The sequence below is a fragment of the Myotis brandtii genome, unplaced genomic scaffold (assembly GCF_000412655.1).
Source record: "Myotis brandtii unplaced genomic scaffold, ASM41265v1 scaffold185, whole genome shotgun sequence".
NCBI lineage: Eukaryota > Metazoa > Chordata > Mammalia > Chiroptera > Vespertilionidae > Myotis > Myotis brandtii.
Window position 1 is genome coordinate 5,292,970 of NW_005356870.1, and position 25,775 is coordinate 5,318,744.

At 44.2% G+C, this 25,775-nt stretch overlaps 1 long non-coding RNA gene across 1 annotated transcript; it reads left to right on the forward strand.

Moving 5' to 3' along the window:
- The first annotated feature begins 2,708 nt into the window (after positions 1-2,708).
- LOC102244505 lies at positions 2,709-11,655 on the forward strand. Its single transcript, XR_313464.1, has 4 exons — positions 2,709-2,792; positions 3,208-3,261; positions 6,821-6,884; positions 11,435-11,655. It is a non-coding gene; the product is annotated as an uncharacterized LOC102244505 (long non-coding RNA).
- The last annotated feature ends 14,120 nt before the right edge of the window (positions 11,656-25,775 follow it).

A 25,775-nucleotide genomic window follows, 5' to 3' on the forward strand; every position in this document is an offset into this window, starting at 1 on the left:
AGGCTCACACAGACCTACCTCAGAGAATCTCTTCAAGGTCTAAACCACTCATCAGGCAACGGCTCACAGGCCACCTTAGGTTAGGAATTCCACCCTGGTTTCCAACTGCACTCTCCAAACCTCTCCTGCCAGTAGCTGATGCTCTTCCATATCCCCACCTACACCTCCCTCGGCTTTGTAGCCTGTAGCAGGGGCTCAGGTCAACATGAACTTGATTTGGTAGTTATTCCTCTATTCAAGGTCTAAACCACTCATCAGGCAAAGGCTCACAGGCCACCTTAGGTTAGATATTCCACCCTGGTTTCCAACTGCGCTCCCTGAACCTCTCCTGCCGGTAGCTGATGCTCTTCCATATCCCCACCTACACCTCCCTCGGCTTTGTAGCCTGTAGCAGGGGCTCAGGTCAACATGAACTTGATTTGGTAGTTATTCCTCTTTCCAAGGCAATAACAATGCAACAATAAACAAAGTGCCACCCCTCACCCCCAAGATTGCCAGAGAAGGCAGAATGGATTCTCATTCCCTATTCTTGCCTCAAGTTCTAAGAATGCTCATACTTAACACCCCACAATCCCAGCCGGAGTGGGCCCATAGTCCCTGACACCTGCCTCCGCCTCCACTGTATTTTCTTTAGTGAGGGGCCTCGTTATTCAGACCTTCGCTTCCCCTGCCTGTTAGCTATTCTCCAAATTGAGTTATTCAAACCAATTCATCAGATTACCTCCAGAAATATCACAGGCTGGCCAAGGGATGAAAACGAATAGCATAGAGATGCCAAAGCCATTACCGAATGGTAGGCTAACAGGGAGGAATTGAACATAAAGGAGAGAGAGGAAGCGCTTCAGGGAAGCCATTGAAATGTCTGAAAAGTAATGTGACGCAGGTGCCGAAGGATAGGAAAGGGCCCAGAGAGCGAGGGATCAAGGGTTTCTGACCCATTCATATTAAATGGTCACTCTGACCCATAATCCAGAAAAATAAGAGGAAAACCACAGTCTGCCATATATGCATTGTCCCAAAGAGGAGGCGATATTACAATATATTATTGAAGTGGAAAAAAAATCTGATTTCAGGAGAAAAATGTTGGCGCATTTTATTCTCTGTTACACGGTAAATACATTCATTCATCACTTAGCCACCCTATCTCTTTGAAATTCTGCCTACTTCATCTTGAAATATCTGTGCTTGGAGAAAAAGAATGTGCAGTTTAAGCACAAAAGCTTTAAAATGCCACAGGAGTAATATCAAAAATCAGCTTAAGAACTTAACGCAACAAGACAAAAGACCGATAAATCTCAAGTGTGTGTGCATTTTAATAAGAGAATTCTTGAGTACAGTATTACCATTTTGCTTGCCAAATGTAAGTTATTTTCCAGTATTCCACATTCATAATTGTAATAAAAGGTCTTATTGTAAATGCTGCAGTCAGGAGCAGGGGGGCATTTTGGATTTAAGAGTTTTATTAAGGAGGGTGATTGACGGTTGCTGGGAAAACTTACCATTGATTTTCCCTCTCAGATCTTAAACTTGAAGTTAAGCAATTGACTCTTGCCTTTTGCATATTTTTTCCAAACAGATTTCAGATTTTAAAAATGGTCGTTATGTGGGAAAGTCCCTTATTTTTTGCTGGATCAGAGACACAGTATTTATCTTAATAATCATCCACACATTTGTCTCTAAGTGCTCGGGGATACGCAGGAGTACTCTTTGGTGTTGGGGAAAATCGCATTTTCCAAACTTTAACATCAAAAGCACCAGTTCCCATTCAGCATCGCAGCAGGTGATGAGAAAGGATCCAAGCGTCTGGGCTGCTGGAGGCCTGGAAGCAGGCAGACTGCCATCAGGTCACTGAGTGGAAACACAGGCTGATGGAAGGGCATTGGGCCACCTGTCCCTCCAGGGACATGAATTTGCTTTCCTGCATCCCACGTGGAGGGGACAGAGTTAGAGCAAAAGCCATTTACACACCGACGCTCTGAAATGTCCTATCAGACGACAGCTGGTGCATGGACAGAAGGGAGGGGCAAAGACAAAGGCTATTTGCTCCTCCTGAAATCATGAGTAAATGATCTTCACTGTAGGATAAAATCGAGGTGAATTATTTTCTCTCCACTTTCTGTGACTGGAAGAACACACACACATTCTCTTTCTCTCTCTCCCTCCCTCCTCTATCCCTCTCTCCTCTCTCTCTCTCTCTCCCCTCCCTCCCTCTCTCCCTTTCCTGTTAAAACAATTGAGCAGCACTTAGAATGCTGCCTTCCCACCCCAGAAAGGCCAGGCAGAGGGTGCCCAGCCGTTGCAGGCACCCAGGACAAAGCCCTGGAAAGGCCACACCGCTGAAGCCCTGCTCAGGCCCCTCGGGTGTCATTAAGGCAGAAAGTTTGAAATTGAATTTTAATGTTATTCGGGAAGGAGGAGTAAGGTACAGGGCCCCATGTAGCCCGAGGGAAAGGCCTGAGCAGCAGGCTTGAAATGAGTGAAACTAAAACTCATCTTCTTTCTTAGACTTTAAAGTACATCAGCACTGTTGGAGTGTGTGTGTGTGTGTGTGTGTGTGTGTGTGTGTGTGTGTGTGTGTGTGGAGAGACAACACAATACTTTCCTCCAATCCCCTTTGGGTTCATAAGCACGTGTTGTTTACAGGAAAAGAAAAAGTGGCTCTTTAGACCTTATATTGACTAAAGGAGCCACACAAAGTGTATCATTGATCAACTTGCTGACAGTTCAAACTCAAAAGGTCAAAGCCAGAGCGGAGAAGACTGGAGGGGAAAGGCAGCAGACGTGGCCGGGAGGTAAGCGCTAAGTCATTATCTCGGCTTCTGATCCCCGCCGGCGAGAAAGCAGAATCCCGTGTCTTAGCCCCTTGGATTTATTTCTAGACTCAGAGAAGTTATCTCCCAAAGCACCCAGAACAGCCTCCAGTTCCCACTCCCCCATGTCATGCCTGAGAAAACTGACCCCCTAGGAGGGGGTTTCCATGAATTTCTCAGTCCAAACAGGTGGTGACTGAGTGACAGGTGGTTTCCTGGCTCTCCCTCCGCATGTGCAATAGTGACCACCGTGAGAGCGGGTGTGGGGGCAAGGACTGCTCCCAGTCTCATCCTGTGGCGGTGATGACGTATGCTCCTGCCCTTATTAGCAATGACCAGCACTGCTATACAACGTGGACATTTTAACCTCCTGATAACCTGCACCTCTATCTTACAGATGCAGAAACTGAGGCTCCAAGAGCTGAGCGGACTTACCAAAGTCACCTAGCTCGTAAGGGGCTCTAAGTTTTACTCTGCTACTGCCGCTTTCTGCTGTGTCCAAAATTTCAAAACTAGACCCAGGGCAGAGGTCCCCTCCCTCCAGACACATACAAGCCTTACAAAGATAAAAAAGAAGGGAAGGGCCCCACCGGCGTGGCTCAGTGGTTGAGCATCAACCTATGAACCAGGAGGTCACGGTTCGATTCTTGGTCAGGGCACATGCCTGGGTTGCAGGCTCGATCCCCAGGGTGGGGCATGCAGGAGGCAGCCGATCCATGATTCTCTCTCATCATTGATGTTTCCATGTCTCTCTCCTTCTCCCTTCCTCTCTGAAATCAACAAAAAATATATTTGAAAAATAGAAGAAAAATGGAAGGGAGGAAGGAAAAACAACTAGACAGAAAGCTTCATATACCTGTTTAGTACTTCACATGCTTGTCTTATATCCATTTTCTATATGAAGGCGAACATTTATTTTTGCTGTATAAATTGAATTCAATTTGAAGAGAGGCTCTTCAAAGAACTACACGATTCTGCCCTGATTCACAGACTGTTGTTATGGCCATGTGTTTCTTAACTTTTGGGAATGTCTAAAACCCACACTCCTTAGTGGAAAATGAAGATGAAGTTGCTGTTATTATTACAGTTCGCTGGCAAGCATCCATACGTAAGCCTTCCTATTAAGTCACGGTTCCTCTCCATTCCCCCGGCATTTCTTGGTTGAAAATGAAAGGCTAACCCTAGGCCAGCCCCAAGCTCCGGTCTGCACGTTCGCAGCCTCTCTGCTCCAAGCAGAGGATTAAAGCTGTCAGCTGCAGCCCTGCGAGGCCTGCTCCCGGACTTCAGCCGGGAAAGCAGTGGAAACTCCAGACCGGGCTGTCTGTTCCCCGAGCTATGCTCAGAACAGAGCTACAGCATGTAAATGGGTGTTTGCATCCACGGACGGGTACATTAGCCAAAACTCAGGGACATGTGAAATGTATCAGGTAATTTACAGGCCAACACATTTCCTGTGGCAAAGGCAGCTAGAGAAACAGGTCCATAATAAATGTCATTAATTCTTAATAGAAAAAGAATCATCTTAACCACCACTAATTTCCCCTTTACCATTCTGCACGATCATCTATAATGGAGCCGGACACTATACAACCGTGGCGACCTTCTGCTCCTGCCGAAACCATTGGGGGAAAACTCAGTGCCACTCAGCGTTATGACCACATCCCTCAAACATACAGAAGTCCCACTCCTTTCCTGGAAATATATAAACCCGAGGACTTGGCATTATTGTGTAGCCTGTATTAGTATACTCTCAATCAATCATAACTGCATTTGCTATAAATGATCTTTAGTGGTTGTATATTTTTGCCACATTTAAAATACTCATGACATTGCATTGTGGAAATAAAAACAAATGGAAAAATCTCCCATTACCCGCAGAACCATGATTCTGTGTAACTATAGCTCTTTTAAAAAAAGGTGGTGCAATGGAATTAATGGTAAAAGAAATAAATTGCAGTGATATAAACTTTTAATTTTTTTCATTTGAAAAATGAGACACAGAAGTTAATGCAGGGGGTAGCGGGCTCTGTTAGTAGAAGTTGCCAACAGCAGATAATACTCTAGAACTTTCTATATTCAATTCAGCAGAGTATCATCTATCATCAAGGCTGCTGCTGGCCTCTGGGAGCCTTAGTGCTAATTAGAAAAAGACATTCTCTTGCTTGTTTTCCCCTCCACCCTGCAGCCTGTGAATGTGATGCCCTAGACTTCAGCCTCCCCCTCTTCACCCCCTCGAACAGGAGCCCTTGTGCAATACGGAAACACACACTCCTTGATGGATGGAGGCCCTGTCTGTAGAGGTAAAGGAATTAAGGAACAGATGAATAAATTATGGGCTATCCATATGCTGGGAGGTTAGGAAGTCATCAAAACTGTATTTTAAAGAATGTTTAAATATTCAAAGTAGTCTTTTACTATATTGGTGATCTGGTCAACAACTTTATAACAAATTATCACATGGAAATAAGATGAGAAGGTGAACCCCAAAATGTTAACAATTATTATCTCCAGATAATGCAATTGTGGCCAATTAATTATTCTTGTATCAATAAATATCTGCCTTTGAAAGATTTTCTTCAATGAGCATGAATTACTTCTGTAATAAAAATGAATTCTAAATAACAAAGAAATATCTATAATCCAACCTGATTTTCAATCCAGGAAATAATACCATCTAGTAACTTATTTTGATTCAAAATCTTTCCAATTAAGGACACATAGGGATGCTGAAGCAACAAGACAGAAATTGATTGCTTCTCCAAGGATATGATCCCCTTATGGACAGGAGAGGAATAAAAAAGAAGGAAAGTGCAGCTTAAAGCAGAGACTGTGGGTTTGAATTCTAACGCCAGTAGCCATTAGCATGTGACCTTGAGAATTTTTATTTAACTCTTAGGTTCTGTTTCTCTTTTTATATGATGGGGTTAACCATGTCTCCCTTAAAGACTGCTCTGAGCATAAAACAAGCTCATGGACCCCAAAGAACATAGTATAGTGCCTAGTACTTAATAGGTGCACAATAATTTAAGTCTTGGTAGCCATGATCTCATAATCCTCACTTGTCCCCTAGCCTATGGCCTAGCACATAGTAGGAGCTCAATAAATGCTACAATCAATGCAATGCATTTGATTAAAAGCCTGATAGTCCTAGAAAGGAAAATCTCAAATGCTACATGGCTGAGTAAGCCCGATGGAAACCGCCCCTAGGTTTGTTAGCGAGCACAGAGCTCTCTGGAAGTTCACCACCTCTGCTCCCTCCCTGTGTTTAGACAGCTTGCTATGAGTGTTAACATATGATGCTGGGCCCGGGGCTCTGCACCTTCGGTGGGTACACAGTTAAAAGCACTACTCTTGCTATGTAGGAAAGAGAACTCAGGGCTGATGGGAGAACCTCAACTTCCATGGAAACCCTTTTTTATTAATAAATGATAATAATATTATTATTACTATACTGGAGATCATCATAACAAGCACACAGCACTTACTAGGTGCTGGGCACTGCTCTGAGCACCTTACTTAACCAGCCATTTAGTACATGAAGACCTCCCCAGGAAACTCACTGAACCTCTGTGTTACATGTTTTAAGTTCTTATCAGGAAAGGAATTTGCAGAGATGCCAGGAGAGAACAAGACATCAGGCCAACTCCTCCCTTCCAGGAATGCGGGGATACACGTCATGTGGGATTAGGAGGTCCATTTTTCCATCATCTTTGTTTCTCTAACTCTTCCTGTCACTTTTGCTTACATTCATTTTGCATATACCAGCCTCTCTGGGGACAAGAGTTCCGTGCTAAGGGCCAGGACCAGGGCTGTTCTCCCACACCATCCTGACCCCCTCTCACTTGGGCAAATTAGCAAAGGGGAGGCCTCCTCCCCCAGGGCAGGGCTGTGAAGGTGACAGCCAGGGTGGGTTTACTGTGAACTTAACACAGTGAAGGGGACTCTCACTTGCCTGGGACGCTCCCCAAACCCTGTACCAAATTGTGTCTTATTTGCTTTCCTATGTGCAGGGCTCCCGGACTGTACAAGCTCCACGCCCCACACACACTCTATCCACCACCGTGACTGGGCAAGGTGAGCAATGAAGACAAACTCTGCACGGAGGCACTGGGTCTGTCTTCCTCAGGTTGCCGTCTCTTCGGCAAGGGTTTGGTGTTGTTTCAGGTTTTGGAGTGAAAGATATAATGGAGCAGGACCGAAGGTTCAAACAATAACCTCTCCCAGGCCAGCACTAACGGAGGCTTTCAAAGGCAGTGCCCCCAACCGCTGGGTGCTCTTTGCTTTAGCCCAGCAAGACCCTGTGTCCTCAGGAGGAGGTGGGAGTTGAGTGTGGCAGCTGACTCAATAGAAACTGAGTGGGCTGTGTGAGACTGAATTATTAGCACATCCTTAGTCCTTCTGCCCTGGACAGCACTGCTGTGGGTTTGTGTTGTGAAGAATGAGGGAGGAGGGTGCCGAATATGTCTTAGGATAACTAACAAACAAGACCCCAAAGGTGATGTCTCAGAGCAACCAAGGCCTCTAGTTGCACTGATTTATCCACACGCTCCTGACTTTGTTCCGGGAAATCTCTCCCCCTGCCTTTTAGCGCCTTAGCTAATAGCGCTAGTTAATGGTCTTTTTCAGAAAAAGCAGGATAAATTTTTTTATATTTAGTATTATTACAGCCACATACATATTTTATGTACCCAGGAAGAAAATACATCAAAATATCAATAGCAGTTATAGTAAAATAGTGATCCCCCCCCCCACCAATCTTCTTCAATATATTATAACATAAAAGGCATAGTATAAGCTTGGGAGGAAAGAACATTTTATTAGTGGTTATGTCCCCAGTACTTGGTCTACTGGAAAGCATCCAATATGAATAATCCATAGGAAGAGATGAGGATGCCAGGCTTGTCAACAGCCCTTGTTTGAAGCTGCCGCAGGAGCAAGGTCAGTCCAGTAGAAGACCACTGCTACCCTCCTAAAACTACTTTCATTAGACACTTTCTCTCTATCGTTATTTTCCTGGCCATTTGTGTACGTTCAACAAAGAGGAAAAACCCAAAGAACACACACCATGATGCTGCTTTAAGTGACAACAGAGAAATTAAATTCCCCCCTAAAATCCCTAGGGAATTTGGAACCACCTAAGTTCTTTTGCAAAGTCCATTTGTAATTCCTCAGCTTTTTTTATTATTATCTTTTATTTGCACAACAGGAGAATATGTCCCTCATTTCAACCAGATGGGACAAGTTTCAACTCGAGCCAAGGCAGTAATAAAAATTCTGATTTAATTCTGACCACCCGAGGGGCCCCTCCATGGGATAAGTTGGCCTAGCAAACCTTGTGTATTTATGTTAAATACTCTACCCTAGAAGAGGAAAAGCACCTGTCTGGGGGGTGGGGGGAGAAAGAGAGACAAGCTGGAGCAAGGTTTATTACAGTTTCCTTATCTCGCTGAGGAGACCAGCCTAGTTCACCCACCCTAATGGTTCTGAGCCAATGTCAACTTCAACAGCATTATAGTCAGGCTGCCTGTTCCCCGTTTTAACTCTGCCTGTGCACTTTTCTCCCTCCACTGGCTTCTCTATCTTGAGTTGATTTCTCCCTGCTCCTAACTAGGCCAGGTGTGTAGGTCCTTTGGTTCCTACCAAGAGGAGATGGCCACAAACAACCCAGGTGGAGAGCCCCACCGTGGAAAATATCTCTATGGTAACTGTTGGGACTTGACAAAGCCAGGTTTATACCAGTCAAACCACAGAATGGCCCAGGCAGGACTTAGGTCAGCCCCCGGTTTTTATAGACTCACACGTTGCCTGAGACCAGGGAGCTAGTTTGTGGCAGAATTGATTGGGAGCCCACATGCCTCTCTGATTCCTTCAGTTCCAAGTAATGAGCAGCTGGATATCATCCATGGGTGACTCTGAAAAGTCTAAGGCTTTCTGGAGGTTCAGCAGTTGCTCGGGGATCTCACAGGGACTCTGAATGGACTTTCCAGCATCGAAGTCCATCTTTCATAGATATGTAGAAGTACTGTTTGCTAGGGTGCTTGTTCAATGGAATGCTGATAACCAAGAACTCACAGTAGGATGAAGCCTTGTTAACAGAGTGTGGCAGATGGTATTTTCCAAAAATGCTCACAACAATATTTCCAGCCCTACATGTTCTTCCAGAACCTTGATGTTCACCAATCAAGAGGTAGAGTCCATGTCCTCTCCCCATTACTTGGGCAGGCCTTTGTGCCAGCCTGGATCAATGGAATGTTGTAGAAGTGGCACTGCGGGACTTGTGAGGGTGGGTTATAAAGGCTAAATGGCTTCTGCCTGTTTCTCTCTCTCTCTCTCTCTCTCTCTCTCTCTCTCTCTCTCCATGTACCTTCTGAGCTTTGAGGTGCCATGTCAGGCTACTCTGACATAGAGAGACAAAGTGAAAAAGAGATGCCTCCTGAGGAGCCCCAGCTGTTAGAGTCTTCCCAGCCCAGGTTCCAGACGTGTGAGTGAGCAAGTCCTCAGATGATTCCAGGCCCAGCCATGGTCCACTTGCAATTGGAAGAACCCCAGTAAGTGATGGGGGCAAGAAAACTGCATAGTGCGCCTTGTGGAGAAGAGGGTAGAACAGGGTGAAGGTTGTCTTCACAGAGGAGGTACAACTTGAATTGGGTCTCAAGGGATGAATAAGAACCCACCAGACAGGCAAAGGAATTGGCTGTCCAGGCAGATGACAAGGCCTGGAGGTGTGAAACAGCCACAGGAAGATGCAAGAAGTTCCTGGGGGTGGAAATGAAGGACTCCACTTACAGAGCCATGGAAGGACACAATAAAAGGAGACCATGACCTGATTTTCATTGGAGAAAGATCATTCTGACTGCAGTAAAGGATAAGTGGGGGTAGCGAGACCAGATCATGCTATGGAAATGGTTCGGGAGCGAGATGATGGGAATCCAGATTAAGGCAGTAGCAGTTGACATGGAGAGAAGGTGGCAGCAAGGAGAAGAGTAGTATCTCGGAAAGGACTCTGTGACCTGTTAGGGGGGAGAGAGAAGAAGTCTGAGGTGGATCCAGGTTTCTGGCTCAGAAAGCAGGGTGGCTGGTGGTGCTATTCACTGAGCTTTAGATCGCACGTTGTGTGGAGGGCAGGGGGACTCCTGCTCTTTCCCCCTGTCTCTGTGCTCCCAGTGGGGATGCTCAGGGTCCAGGTCTCATCAGAAAAATGCACATTTTTTAACTTTATTGTTTATGCTATTATGCAACAGACACATTTTTAAGTCCAGAAAAATGAGTGAGCCTTGGAAGATTACATATAATGATGAAGAAGAGGGCGATGACAGAATCCTGGGGAAAACCAGCCTTTGATGGCTGTGCAGAGGAAGCAGACCCTGGAAATGAGAATGAAGAGAAAGAGCAGAGAAGCAAAGACAAATCCAGGAGCCAAAGAGCTGAGAGCTTACCTATCCTTGGGCTAAGGTATCAGCTCTGAAGGACTCTCGTGTCTGGATGGGGTTAGGTGCTGCCCCCCTTCTCCTTGCTCTGGGTCCTTTCACAGCTATTCATTCATTGCATAATTTTTGAAGAAATGCATGTGTCAACACAAGACCCTGATTTCTAACTTATCGTCAGGGGTAATGATAACAATACCCGATGACTTTAATGGTTTGGGCCAGGAGTTTGCTTAATTCTTTAGGTATTCATCAGAATTTTCAGTAAGAACACATTTGAAATTCAGGAGGCAGAGTGTTGTGGCCTTTGGATGTGGCCCAATTGATACAGTAACCAGATCTGCAGGTAGACCCAAATTCCTCGTGGGCACGCAGGATGGGTGAGCTTGCACATTTTTGAGAATACTAAGGAATCCTGAGATCTGCCAACATTTAATTAATATTGATGGTCCCTTCCTAGAAATGTTGGGCTTTGAAAGCACCTTAGATGTCATCAACTCTGACCTCTACAGACCTTGGGTGGTGTCATTAGATGGCAGGGGACAGGGAGTTTGAATTCAATTGGAAGCAGAAAAATAGAGGAAACTTGATTCTATTGCAGAGCTGACCTGCAGGTGTATATAAATTATTGATGTGGGTGCCTCCTGATGAATTTGGGTGTAAAGGTGGGTTGGCCAGAGATGAATCATAGACTTTCTCTCAACTGGAGTGCCCAGGGCCAGGCCTGTCACTTTCCAGATGAAGAAACAAAGGATTGCAGAAGTTAAGCAATTCGTCCAAGGTCAAACCCAGGCTGGAGCCAGAGCTGGATGACTCCTGGGGCTAAGTACCTTGCAGTGCCCATTTCCTTCTGCAGAGCCATTTCCAGGCAACCTCGGGATTGTCTTATGTGTTTTAAGCCACATGTTATAAATATAGAAAGCAGAAAATATTGTTGACAAATGCTTTTCCAACATCGGCAGCCATTTGCATTTGGTGATTTAAAAAAAAAATCTTTCAATGTCCTCCAAATGCAATTGTGGGATATGCAAACAAAATGCATACTGCATATGGGTTCATCTAATGTATCTTAGGAGTAAGATGTTTACTGATCCTTAAAACAGGTTTGGAAAATTATCCACAGAGAGAAAATGTAATGGTTAATGTAATTATAAATGTTAACTGCTTCTCAAAATCAGATTATTTTTATTTCTTGATAAGGTTGATGGCATCACAGTGTGTCACCAGGAACCTGGCAATTACAGCTTAAACTTCCCGGCTCCCAGCACAGTGCCACCGTGGGCAGGCAGCACCCGGGGTGCCTGCAATCTGCTGGAATCCTGCGCACTGACTACTGTCCTGCGGCGCTCAAACTGCTCTCCATGGTCCACAAGACCCCCTATCCACGTAGCCCAGCTGGCTTCTTTCAGGCTTTGTTCTCTTCTGCCTCTCTAGTATTTAAAATGGCTTCTGCTCTCTCTCTCCTTTGTATAAGCCTTTCTTTTCTTGGCTTCCATGACACCAAGGGTAGCAAAGAGTTTTTCTCTCATGGGCCAGATCTGATAGGTCAGTGTTGCTTCCTGGAGCACAGTGATGGGAAGGATTCTGAAGCAAGTCCACCCCATTTTCTCCACCTAGAAAACTCCTTGTCCTCCTTCAAGGACCAGCTCAAATTTCACCTCCTTGGCATAGTTGTGGGGGTGGGGCACCCTCCTCCTTGCTCCCAGTTCTCAGTACAGATTCTGTTATAGCACAGATGGCTATGTTTTATTTATCTGTTTAGTTGCCTATCTCCCCACTAACCATGAACCCATCGAAGGCAGTGCTGAGTCTTTTTTCTCTTTATTCACAGGGTCTAGCATAGTGCTCTGGGTCCATTACAATATGCCAACTGGTTATGGATGGATGGATAATAGAATGATGGATGATGGATAATGGATGGATAGGTGGATGGATGGATGGATGGATGGATGGATGGATGGATGGATGTTACTCTAGTTGCTCAGCCTGCTGGTTTTCTGAAGGTATAAAAAGATTTGCTTAGCAGCAGCTGCTGATTTTCTGTCCTCCACTGACATGCTCCCATATCTTCCCTACCTTCAGCTAAATGTGGCAAAATGGAAGTTCTCAGGTGGAGGATTTTAACCGTTTCTGTTGGAGTGGGTTCCTGCCACTTGAGCCCCCCAGAAAATGCCTGGAGGCAAGATGGAGTTCTACTCCAAAGGCCAGGAATCTTTCAGATAGTATGGCATTCTGCTTACTGCTATCTGCCCTCAAATTCCTACAGATTTCCTGCCCTCTACCTGCTTGCCTTGCAGACAGTCTACTCTCAGCTCGGGGTCACTACTGTCAGCCCTGACTCTTGATCTCTGTTGAGACCTGGTTCAGCAGGACAGGGTGAAGGGCACTACCTGGAATAGATGTGCCCACCTGGCTCTGGTGAACACTCAGGAACCTAGATGGATGCATTTTCTGGTGATTGCCCCAACATTTTGGTCCAAATAGGCACAGGAGATGTCAGTTGTGTGAACGATAAGAGGCAACAACAAGAAATGAACTTCCATCAACAAAACTAGCAAGTGATCTTCCTTTTCCTCTTTTATTCCAAGTTGTCTCAGATGTTGTTGTCACCGTATTCTTTTTTATTCAGTCAACACGCCCTGTCTGTGCTCTAGAACATACAAAGGTGAGGTTGGAAGGCATTGTTCTTTCTCTCATAGGGCTTGCTCTCCACTTAGTGAGCACAGACCCCCAAAAAAGAAAATAAATAGAACTAGAAATGGTTACAGAGGGTGGCAACTATGAAGGAAACAAACAAGAAGGAGCTAGGGTAGCTAGGGTGGAGGGTGGGCAGGAGACCTCTCTGGGCATGTGACATTTCAGGAGGACACCCAGGAAGATGAGGAAGGGTCTGCCAGGGCTCTGTGCACAGTGTCTGTCAGTGCACCCTTACTAAACCTAGAGTGGAGACGGCAGCCGGGGTCCTTCAGAAACAGGCTGGTGTCCAGCTCCCACCGTGTGTAAATGGCAGCACCACAGAGAGGCAGCTGGACGGAAATGGTGACCTTTGAAACTGGGCTCTTCGGGAATGCTGGTAACTCTCGGGCTGCTTCTCATTGTGTTCAGGTGTCTGTGGTAAAGCGTGCACAGTTAAGAGGGTTTTATAGCCTAGTAATAGCTTGTGGTCCATTTTTGAAGATTAGGCCAAGGGGTGTTGATGTGATTCCGAGAGCCATAAGTGCCCTGCCCATGACTGCAATTAGTGCCTTATTAAAACAGCATTTGCATAGAGTCAGAAGCTTCGTAGGCTTAAAACACAGGCAACATGAAAATGTGGCCAGAAACAAGGAAACCATAAGGGCCAAATTCCGCACATGCTTCTTGGGCTATCACATGTAACTTGATAAAAACTCTTTATCTTTGGGAAGAGGCTTCGTGAGTAGCTTTCTATTCTGCCATTTCTATAAGAAGCCATTCTTCATTCGGCCCAATGCTCCCATGAAGCACACAGTACCCACACTGCAGTTTGATAGAGGTTAGAAAGCAGGGAGGTGCTTGGGTTGAATTCCAAGTTTCCACGTTTTATTTTCTTGGTGTTTTTTAGCATCTTCCAGGGCATTGTCTGATATGAGCCTTCAGGAGGAGAGATATATTGCCATGCCCAGTAGTTAATGTTTGGTTTTGTACGCAATTAAACCACCATCTGTTGGTTTGCTCCAGTGACTGAGGAAGCACTGTTTAATTGCTGTCGGCATCAACATAGAGAAGCTGCACTGGGACTGAGGATTGCGTTCTGGGCTCAGTTCAGCGGCCCCAGTCATCACACTACTGAAGAACCTAACACTGTGGCTGGTAGTTATTCGTTTCCATCTCCTCTGCCCAATGGGGAGAACAAACACAGCAGGATCCTGGCTTGCTCTCTGTACCCTCAGCCCGGAAGCACAGGTAGACAATCAATACATTGTATTGAATGGGTGGATGGTTAGAGGAATGAATGAATTTTGATTCTACAAAGATTAAAAACTCCTCTTTTTTTGGCTTAAAACATTAAAAGTTCATTCTCTCACACTTCTGGAGGCCAGAAGTTCAAAATCAAGAGAAGACCTCTCCTTGCCTCTTCCAGCTTTTGGTGGCTCTAGGTGTTCCTTAACTTGTGGCTGCTTCAGCCAAATATTTGCCTCCATCTTTACATGGCCTTCTGTGTGTTTCTGTCAAAACTCCTCTATTAAGAGTTTTCCCTTTCAAACCTGCACAGGCTTCTGCTGCGGGCAGTTTATTTCCAGTCCCAGGCCTGGTAGCAGGTGAAGCACTGGTGTCCTGTCCAAAGTGTCCGTGCTGATCAAGGCTGGCTGCTTCCGTTTGCCCTCGATCCTTACGTATAAGCCTTGAGCTGCCTGATTTAATCTCCGACTTGGTTCTCTTTTTCCATGTGGCTTGGTTCTGTGCTTGGGTGGAAGAAAGCATCCTTCTGAGTTCCCTGTTCCAGGAAAAGGTGTCCCGTGCATATCTGTGGGACCTGTTTCTGTCCTAGCTCTCAGAATTGCATCATGCATCATACATGTCCCAATTCTGTTAGAATTTCTTCTCTAAAATTGCAGTCGTGGTCACCTGCGTCCATTTCTTTTTCTCCTTTACTCCTTCCTGTATGGTACATGCACCACCACAGGAAGCATGAGTTCTCAGGGCAGCCTGGGAAATGCCTGGTTATATCCTCAACGCCAGCTTTCCTCCCTGCAGGCCTGGTCAGAGCCTTCAGGGCACTCTCCAGCTCTGGGCATCTCCAAACGGGGCTCCAGTCGGTCACAGTCTCCAGATTTATTTGATCCCAAAAAACATTTTAGTGACAAACTTCCCCAGAAACGGGTATTTCATCCAAGGCCCTTTGGGGAACAACAGGGTACAGCTTCCTTATTGTCTTTCCCTTTGTCTCTATCCAATCTTTTCTCGAACGTTTCTCTAAATATAAAATGATTTTGCAGGGTTTCCCTTTACCCAGTTCTGGCTTTCCGTCAGTCAAAAGGTCTGACTCAACCGAATAGGTATTAAATACGTTTGAAATTAAAATTAAATTAAATACCTTTAAGTGTTTGGCAAATAGAGGGAGGCTTAGGAAATCTCAGGCCCCTGAGAGCCATGATAAGCACAGCCCCTGGGCTGCCTCCCTGGGAGAGGGCGAGGGGCCCTCGGGCAGCCGGGCTGCAGTGATGCCTGGACGTCCTCCCAGGTTCACTGTGGAATCCCCTACCTTCATTGTCCTACAGCAGCAGAGACCAGAAAGCACTGAAACACCCAGTAAAGGTTTTCCCAGAATCCTTATACCCCTAAAGTTGTGACTTCCCAAGATCTTTGGGAGCCTTGAAATATTAATTACTTTTTCTGTAACATTTCATTTATTCATAAGAATGCCAGAGGGTGCATGTTCATGTTTTAAATTGGAGTGAATTTGAGTTAAAGTTAATTTTTGTTTTCTGTTTTGGCAGAATAGCTTTGAGGCTGTGTGACTCCCTGAGAAAATTGTCTGGTGTGAGATCCCAGGAGTCCTTGAGGCACAAGTCAAGGGGAACATAAAATGTCCAAGAGGTCCTAGGCCAACCTGTTTCCCTCCTCATCACCACCCCTCTCCTGAGGTCTTACAAAAGTCATTTCCTTCACACGTGTGACAAATGTCAGCCCTGGCCGAGTGCCATGGAAGGGCCCGGAGATGAAAGGATGGGGGTCAGCCACACAGGAGCCTCCTCCCCCGCCACAAACCACGGACCCAGGTGTGACACCCCTTTTGCACAGTGTAGCCCTGTGCCCCACACCCCCTGAGGTGACAAAGCCAGAGACCACAGAAGATGTCTAGCTGCCCTGGCCCCACAGTATTGACCAGCTAAACAACTTCACAAGGTGCTTCTGAGTAAATGAGTTCCTCCCAGGTTCACTGTGGAATCCCCTACCCTCACTGCAGGCTGTTTTAGTTTTTATTTTTTCTGCTCTCTCGGGATGTGGGGTGTATTTAATTGTTGGGGGTAGGAAGACTTTTTTCCAGGTCTGGCTTCCTCCTGAAAACACAGATATCTGGCACCCGTTCATCTATTGTGTGGCTTTTCCCTTTCACCCTGTGCAAGACTCAGACACCTCCTCCCCACGGGCCCCCTGCCTTCCTCCCTTCAGCCTCCAGTATCCTTCTCCCCCTCCCCAGACTTCCTTCCTGCCCACTGTGTAGCAGCCGCCCAGGGAACCTGCAAACCTCGCCTCCTCCAGCCAGAGCCGCAGCAAGGAGTAACCCAATCATCCCCTCCGTACTGCCTGCCTGTGAATGAGGTGGTTGTCCCAGCAGTTAAATTGAATTAAGGGCTATGCTTGCAAAATCCAAAACTTATTCTGCTGGGGCCCCAGTTAAAGCCTTAAAATTTAATTTAGCAGATGGGGGAAGCAAGACAAGAAGTCCTTGAGGAAGGGCCTCGCAGTCTTTTCCATCTGGTTGCTGGGAGCTGCAGTCTGATGTGGTAGAAACAGCCTGGTCTTGGGGGTCAGAGAGATTTGACTTTGAATCAAAACTCGGCCATTTGCTGCTGTGTGAGCTTAGGCAAGTTACTTAACTTCTCTGAGCCTCGGTTTTCTTACCTATAAAAGGGGGCTCATAGAAGTACCTACCTTTATGGTGATGGATGGAGACTTGACTTGGGGTGGTGAACACATGATACAGATGATGTGTTGTGGAATTGTGCACCTGAAACCTGTATAATTTTGTTAACCAGTATCACCCCAATAAAAAAGGGGGGGAGAGAAATACATACCTTTCAGGATACTGGTATAAAGTACATAAAGTGCCTGGCCCTAAGTGAATGCTCACTAAATGAAAGTCCTTACTGTTTAGATTCGGCCTGTGTTGTATAAAAGCAGGTTGAAGGTGAGGAGTTGGGGAGAGGGCTTTCCCCTGAGGAGGTTGCAGCTTTTGCTTTGCTCGAGTTTCACCGGATGGCTGGACAATGATGGAACCGAGGCCAACCTGGTCACCGATACTGCCCAGAGTTGTGTCTCCTAAGGCTTGCCCGTATTCCTACTCCCCGCCTGATGGAGCATGAGGGCAGCAGCAACTTGGATGTCTCCTCTTTGACTGTTTGTGTCTTGCCTGGTCCCAAGTAAACCTGTCCTCCTACCCTTCCATCAGGTGGAGAGGAGGGGAGAGAGCTCTACCGGGACCCCGGGAGGATCTCTGAGAGTGGAAATCCTCCTCGGGGCACAATGGGCTTCTGGTCACCACTGTAGGGTGCTAGGTACTTGATCTCTTCGACTGTCCATCCTGACCAAGAGACAGCATCCTATTCCCCTCCAGAAGTGGGGCTGCTGATGGTGGTGAAGGGGAAGGCAAAGGAGCGGAACTATTCACTTCTTTCCTCTTCTTGGAAATACGAGGTGGCAGTAACATCATATGAAACCTGCTATGGGTAAACAAGTGATGGCTCCTTTCGGGGTCTCTGTTTCCTCACCTGTAAATGGGGGGTGCTAGACTAGAAGGCACAAAGTCTTTTGAACTCGAGTAGCCTATGATTTTTCAATAAGATTTATAAACTCAAGTCTTGGCATTTGGAGTGAAATTAAGGAGACGACTTGGTATGTTGAGCTCTTCCACCTGAGCAAACACTACACCCACAAAGTGTAAATTCCCACTGGCAAGGAAAACAACAGGGCCACCCTTGGAGTGGGAGAGGTGAGATTCAAGACGTCATTGGGAGGGAGACCTCTTTCTCAGCAGCAAAGAGCACTATTGCTGCCAGGCGAGATGGTCTGGGCAGCATACAATAGACTTCTAAGTGTGATGTTAGAACCTCATCATGGAACAAAATAAGTATGGTGGATAAGATAGACCTACTTTTTTTTTTTTTTAGTACAACTCTGTCTCCTTGCTGCAGTTTGTAATGTGTACGTGTGTGTGTGTGTGTGTGGTGGGGGCGGAGGGAATAGGACGTTATATAAAGAGAGGTCATATACACACAAAAAGTCAACGTGGTCAAATTTAAAATTGTTTTCTATGCTTCTCCATGGTTTTCTGACAGCTAGTACCACCAAGAGGTCCGAAGTCATCTGGTACTTGCTTTTACATTAATAACTTGTTGCCCTGCCAGTGTGACTCAGTGGTTGAGCGCCCACCTCTGAACCAGGAGATCATGGTTTCATTCCTGGTCAGGGGACATGCCTGGGTTGCACAATTGCATTTTTTTTTTTGATATCCATTCTTTTATCATCTCTCTTCATATACCATCTTCCTTTTTTTTTAAAAAAAAAAAAAAGAGCAGTTTTAGGTTCACCACAAAATTGAGAGGAAGGTACAGAGATCTCTCACATAACCCTTGCCCCCACGCATACATAGCTTTACCCATTATCAACATCACTCACCAGAACGGTGCACTTTTTAACCCAGGATGAATCTGCATTGAAACATCGTAATCACCCAAAGTCAATAGGGTGTTCCCCTCAGAGTTAACTGTTGGTGTTGTATATCGTATGGGTTTAGACAAATGTATAATGACATATTTTCATCATTATAATACTTTATACAGTATTTTCACTGCCTTAAAAATCCTTGTGTTCCACCTACTCATCTCCCCCTGTCCCACCCCTGGGAACCACTGACCTTTATACCGTCTCCATCGTTTTGCCTTTTCTAGAATGCCATCTAGCTGGAATCATGTAGTACGTAGCTTTTTCCGATTCTCTCCTTCCACTTAGCAATATACATTTAAGGTTCCACTATGTCTTTTCATGGCTTGACAGCTCATTTCTTTTTAGCACTAAGTAATATTCCATTGTTTGGCTGTACCAGTTTATCCATTTACCAACTGAAGGATGTCTTGGTTGCTTCCAAGTTTGGGCAATTATGAATAAAGCTGCTATAAACATCTATATGCAGTTTTATAAATTGGACATATGTTTTCAACTCCTTTAGGTAAATACTAAGAAGCGTAATAGGTGGAATGTATGAGGAAACTATGTTTACTTTTGTAAGAAACCATCTTTTTGTGGTGGTAGAAATCAGTAGAATTCTTACTTCTCGGGGGTCAAGTGACAGAAACTGGGAATAAAAGGGACTTCTGTGGTGCAAGTGGATAGATATTATGACAATTTAATAATCTATACACTTAAATTTTGTTTACTTTTCAAAATTCATGCTAGAATTTACTACAAAAATATGTGAAAGAACTACCTAAGAAAGCAATAAACTGTGTAGAATAAATGCACATATTTCTAAATAAGATTTTCTAAATAAAAAGGAAATTACCTTGCTAACATTTCATCTAAGCCTCTTCTCTGTGTGTGGTTTTCTGTAATTCATAAAGACCACGTCTTCTTGTAATCGAAGATATCTTAAATTTTTCTTTTGTTTCCTGTAGTAAATGTGTTTCAGAGGTCAGCTCTTTTTCAGTCTTTAGACATAGGCTTTTTTCCTTTTTTTATAAGTTAAATCTTGGTTGTTGTGTCTCTTCACCTACCCTCAAATGATGGGGTATTTGGCACAAGAGTGATGCCCCTGGAATATTTACCATGTGCTTGACAGTTTACAAATATGTCAGCATTTAAATGTGTGCTTTATTCTCTCACACCCCAGCACCTTACACCAGAGAGAAAGGTAGATCTTTTTTCCTAAGTATTGGCCCTTTTAGCCCTAAGGTGGTGCTAACAGCTCCTTCCTGTTACAAAAGTATCTGAAGAAATTGCCCCATGTAAGCCTTGGGAATCCTGCTTCCTTCCAGAATGGGTCCAGAACTGTCCAAGATTGGAAGGGGATAGAAAAAGGTGTTTCTATAGGTTTGCAGAAAGATACACCCCAGAGAGTGAGTGAATTCCCAGAGCCTGTGAGCTGTGGGATCTGAAGTTTCTACAGGTGATAGAAACTGACACCCTGCTCAAGTGGAAGGGGCTTAGATCTGGGACTGCCTGACCTTCACAGCAGGCCTGCCAAGGAGGCATCACCGGGGAGCCTGCCTTGAGCAGCAGCTGCGGTGTGTGGTGAGGACCTGACCTCCACAGAGGATGGGCTGTAGGAATAGCAGCATTAAGAGCAGGGACCACAGAGTCTAGGGACAAAGGGCCTGTTCCCAATTTTGAGGGGCTGTGTAAGCCGGCTGTGTAAGCCAACTGCTACTTAGCTTCTTGCTGCCCTTGGGAAATGGAGGGTTAGGATCCAGAGTTTATTGTATTTAGAATAATCCAGGTATGTAACTTTCACTGCACTTGGGTTTTATGGAGCAAATCGTCATGGTTACACATAAAATGTTCCAGGAAATCTTCAGAGTACCTACCAGGCAGGCATTAGCATTCCCATTCTGCAGGTAAGAAAACAGAGGCACAAAACTGGGAAGTGATTTTCTCAAGGTCCACAGCTCGTTGTGGCAGAGTCAGTATTGAAATCCAGGACCAGCCGATGACCAAGCTCTTAACCACGACATTTCATTATCCCTAGGTCTTGAGAGTGATGTGAGCATTCATCTTTCCATGTGTCTTCCTAGGGATTTTAGCAGCAAGTTCAACCAGAAATCTCCACTTTGCAATGTTTCTTCTTCTCCTAACCTATGACTTTGGATTGTCCCTTCAAGTTGATGACTAACGCTAATTTATAAGAAAGAGAAATGCTTATTTGCTACTCTTTGAAATGACCAAAGAATTAACAGAGGAACACAGGAACGATAACAAATATTGTTGCTAAGGCTTAAGATATGGTTATGTCTATTTCCAAGGCTTAGATGAAAACAACGTCAAAGTTTGGCTTTCCATATTTTATAGTCCTGGCTACCTACCAAGTAAGACTCATACGAATAGTTAGTTTTCAGGTTGTTGTTTTTGGTGAAGTGTAATTTTATAACAAACTTGAGTAGCCTTTACAACAAATGCACTATTGTCCTCGGCGTTGTATTATGCAGTAGATGAAATGATGACTGGGGACGATGGCTCCCTCACTGCTCCCTGAGCGTGGTGCCTCCTTGGAAACACGAGCAAGGCAAGGGGCAGAGGAGGAACATTCTCAACATGTGGTGACTTCCCAGCCTTCCCTGCTCCATTTCTAGCTCCAGAACAGCCCGTGGCTCTGTGTGGAGAACTGGTTACCATGAGTTTGGAGAAGGAAGAATGCAGGCTTTAAGTCGGAATTCTCTAGAGGCTATCAAGTGATCATAGGGAAAAGCATGAAGTCAGTCCAGCTTCTGACTCTAAATTTCAAAGAAATCAAGGCATGATCGAAAATTAAAGTGGTTGGAAAACAGCGTGGTGCACATTTTAAAATCCCGGTACATAAATACTTCGTTTTTTACCTCATCTCTCAAGTGAGTCATTGTTTTCTTAATACGAATTATATCATCGCCAGTTTCTAAGAGGATGATCCAGGCAGTATTGTAAATACAGGATGGAACGGGCTGAAGAACAATTGCTTACACAAAACCCCGAAGTGCTTGCTGTAGCTGAGGGATCTGACCCCAGGCACACAGCAGAAACAGCCCAGATCTCAGTACCAGGCACGCAGCCACCAAATGGCTGTCCCAACCCTAAAAGCAGAGTGACATGTTCGCACACAAAAACGTATGCCACTTGACGTGAAAACCTGGAAGCTATACATTGCATCATATGTATTTAGTTACACACTTAAATATAATTTATGACCACACCAGTCACGAACAGGGAATAAATGAGCAAAGAATATAAATATATATCCTGGGTTCTGCCTAATTCCTTTTAAGCCTGTGGCAAAGTGATACTACCTCATTCCCAGCCTCTCCACCTTCTCTCTGACCAGCCACCACTTAATACCATTTTAGTCAATAATATGGGTTATGAAGTCCTCATTTATAACACAAATTGGCTGTGTACTTTGAGGTTCAAAGCTAAAGCAAACGATGAGGAATACAGCTATTTTCACCCAGGTACAGAATATATGACTCATTAGTCAAAATTCTCATATAGCTTTTTTGTCAGATGAGATATATAATTTTCCCAAAGTGCACAAGCCAAGACCTTAAGATTATTTAACTCTTAATTTTCTCCAGTAATGGGAATAAAAAGCCAATACTGATCTTTTCTAAAAACACCACAAGCCAAGACCTTATTAAGATTATTTAACTCTTAATTTTCTCCAGTAGTGGGAATAAAAAGCCAATACTGATCTTTTCTAAAAACAACTCGGCAATATAAATCAAGAGTTTGAAGAACATCTGTCTGCATTCTGTGGGAAATGGTTATAAAAAAAATAATCAGGGGTGTGGACATAGATTCAATATAAAGATGTTTATCAACGTGTATTTACAATAGAGAAAATATGAAAAAATATCTAAGTGCTCCCACAATAAGAAAACAAAGTATGGTCTCTCATATGAAGAAATATTACACAGCCATTAAAAAGCATGTCTGGCCCTAGCTGGTTTGGCTCAGTGGCTAGAGAGTCAACCTGTGGATTGAAGGGTCTGAGGTTTGATTCCTGCCAAGGGCACATGTCCAGGTTGTGGGCTTTATCTCTAGAAGGGGGCATGCAGGAGGCAGCTGATCGATGATTCTCTCATCATTGATGTTTCTATCTCTCTCTCTCCTCTCCCTTTCTCTCTAAAATCAATAAAAACATTTTTTAAAAGCATGCCTGAAAAATTATAATAATACTAAAACTGAGAAGCAGTCATTAGTAAAAACTTAAGATATCAAACTTCACATAGTCTATGATTGTGATAATCTAATGTTTATGCATAGAATAAATACTGAACGAAAAGACAGTGAATTATATTGGTAGTGATTGCTGGGTGGTGCTGATCTATTTTCTTCTCTACATTTTTCTGTATTTTCCATAATTTCTACAATGATCTTGTATTAGTTTTATAATCATAAAATAATATTACAAATGAAAGCTATCATGTCAGGTTTGTACAAAACTCTGTATGAAATAGAAGCTGCTCTGTATACATAGCTTTTAAAGGAGTGGTCCCCATATTAAACTCACCCAGGTTCTCAAAAGCCCTCAAGGGTGAGAAAAATGCCGTGATGAGCCCTGGACATGTAAACCAGACTAGGTCTTCTCCCAGGCTAAGGACACATCCTCCATAGTTAGATGCTTACAGAATAACCTCCATTAAAGTATGCATCTGCCTAACCCATAAGACATGACCTAGCAAGTCACTTTCAGTCAAATCTGAAAGAGGGGCAGAGGGCCCCAGGTAACACGATGCGCCCAGAACATGTCTGCGGCTCTGACAGGTGCAAACAACTTCGCTCGTCTAAATATAAACCGACTCGGGCAGTTTGGAAAGTCTTTCCCTCTTTCTATTCTCATCAGGCACAAGAATGTCCTCTTTTTAAGTTCTGACCCTTGGTTATTTTTATTTAGATTTTCTCTGCAATACTTTTTATTCAATGAGAAGCAATGTTATAATTCTAAGAATAAAAAAACAAAACAAAACAAAACGATTTTTCTTCCAAAATCTTGGCTGACGGTAGGACCTCGGTTTGGGCTGTCTTTGAAACGTGTTAAGTTGAAAAGGAGACAAGACATTAACAATATTTTTAAAAACGTTCTGGATGAGTACAATGCTGATGTTAACACATGCATACAGAAACGTTGTTTTAATCAGCAGAGTGGAAATTCTTTATGGGAAGGTAGAGAGCTCTGGACCTTTGCCAATTCCTGCCATGCTCTCTCCATTACCCCTGAACGCTAACTCCCCCTTCAGGATGCTGCTCAATGGTCACTTCTTCATAGCCTTCTCTGACCTTCCCCACTCCCACCCCCACCTGCACTGCTACACATGCACAGCCTTCGTGCTAGCTCCCAAAACACAGAGATTTACCTTCAATGCTTTATCCTGCATCGTCATTTAATCTCAGAGCTTCTTAAGAGTAAGATGTTTTCCATTTTTTCCATATCTAGCACCCGGATTTACAGTAGTTATTCAATAATATGTTGTTGAATGAATGAACAAATGTGTAAGAAGGGACTGAAGGAGTCCCCAATCAGCCCACAGTGAAGGAAGAAAAGACAGTGCTACCACTAATAAACCTGAAAAAGAACAATTTATGGGAAAATAATGATTAGACAATGCTTGTCTTTTCTATTTATTTGAGGAGGGGATGCTTGCCTTATTAAATGTAATTAAAACTAAAATGCCAGATACCATAAAGGGAACTTGGTATGCGTTGGCTAAAGGGTTGAGATTATCCATTTTGACTTTCTTTCTGCTATAAAATGAGAAGGTGAGGCAAGATCTCCACGTCTGAGGGCCAGCCCAGCTGTTGGGCTCTGGGCTCTGGGCTCTGGGACTGCAATGGATTCTGCTGGAACAGTCCTCCAGACCTTGTACCCCAGATCCATTCTGATCGCAAGTGAAACTGTGCTCTTTTCAAACTCATAGATGCCACACTCCTACCTACCAAGACTGTGGTGTGCCACAACTAAGTTTAGCCCCACTCTCCTGGTCTGAAATAGTCATCGAAACCGCAGGGGAAATTATTACCCATGGTTTCCTAGATCTATGTAAGGAAGATGCTTCCAAACCCTAACGCTGTAAAATTGTATTTACTTGTTCCAACTTCTTCCCAGTTTGGTGCAGATCACCCTTTGCCTGCATACATTTTGCAATACCTGTTGGCTCTTTCTCTTTGCCCATTCCGTTAACATGCTCACTACGCTGGAGAAACGCAGCCAACCCTTGGCTTAATAAATCTTCAACCCACTCATCAGCTAATAAAGGGGGTTTAGAATTGGGAAAGGGAGTATTGCACAGAAACTTTATTTGCCAACCGCCTACCAACAGCTGATTTCGCAGGTGGTCCTTTATCAGATTTGCCCATTGAAAGAGAAGAGGACTAATGATCTCCCTTCAGACAGGGAGACTATATCTGGGGAAACTCTGTAAGCTGAAGGCCTGTATTGGATTACTGTAACCAACTAGTGTTTTAGTCTTAGATCCCTAGTAACATTAGGATGTGCTCTTCTATCCCTAAAAGCAGAATTTCCCAAATACCATGTTCAACATAATGAACTTTCATAAAGCTAAATATATCCAATGTAAAGGACTTTACTCTGAGATTACATCCTTCCTGCATTCTGTTGTTATTGCTGTTAAAAAGAACTTTTATTAAAAAAAATAAAAGGATAGTAACAGAAGATGGTAAGTTGTTTTTGGTGTTGTTGTTTTTTAATTCAATGTCTTTACTTGGCACTTTAAAAAGCTGGCACGCCTCTATCAGCTTCCAAAAGTCATTAACATTAGAAAACTAGGATCCTCAGCCCTAAAGTGACCAGCTCAAAGCTGATGGATCATAAAGGAGATTATATAAATGACTATATAAATGTAAACTTGTTATTCTCATAGGAGAGGAGGGGCTTTTGGTCTTTTAGAATCTCATCATTCTCTGTATCATAGAGATAGATCATGGAAGCCCTGTAGGTCCAGGTCATTTTTTAAAAGAAAATCTTTATTGTTGAAAGTATTACATATGTCCCCTTTTTCACCCCATTGACCTCTCCTAGCCTGCCCCTGCCCCTTGCCCCCTGCCCAGGCCTTCACACCCTATTGTCTGTGTCCATGAGTTATGCATATAGGCATAC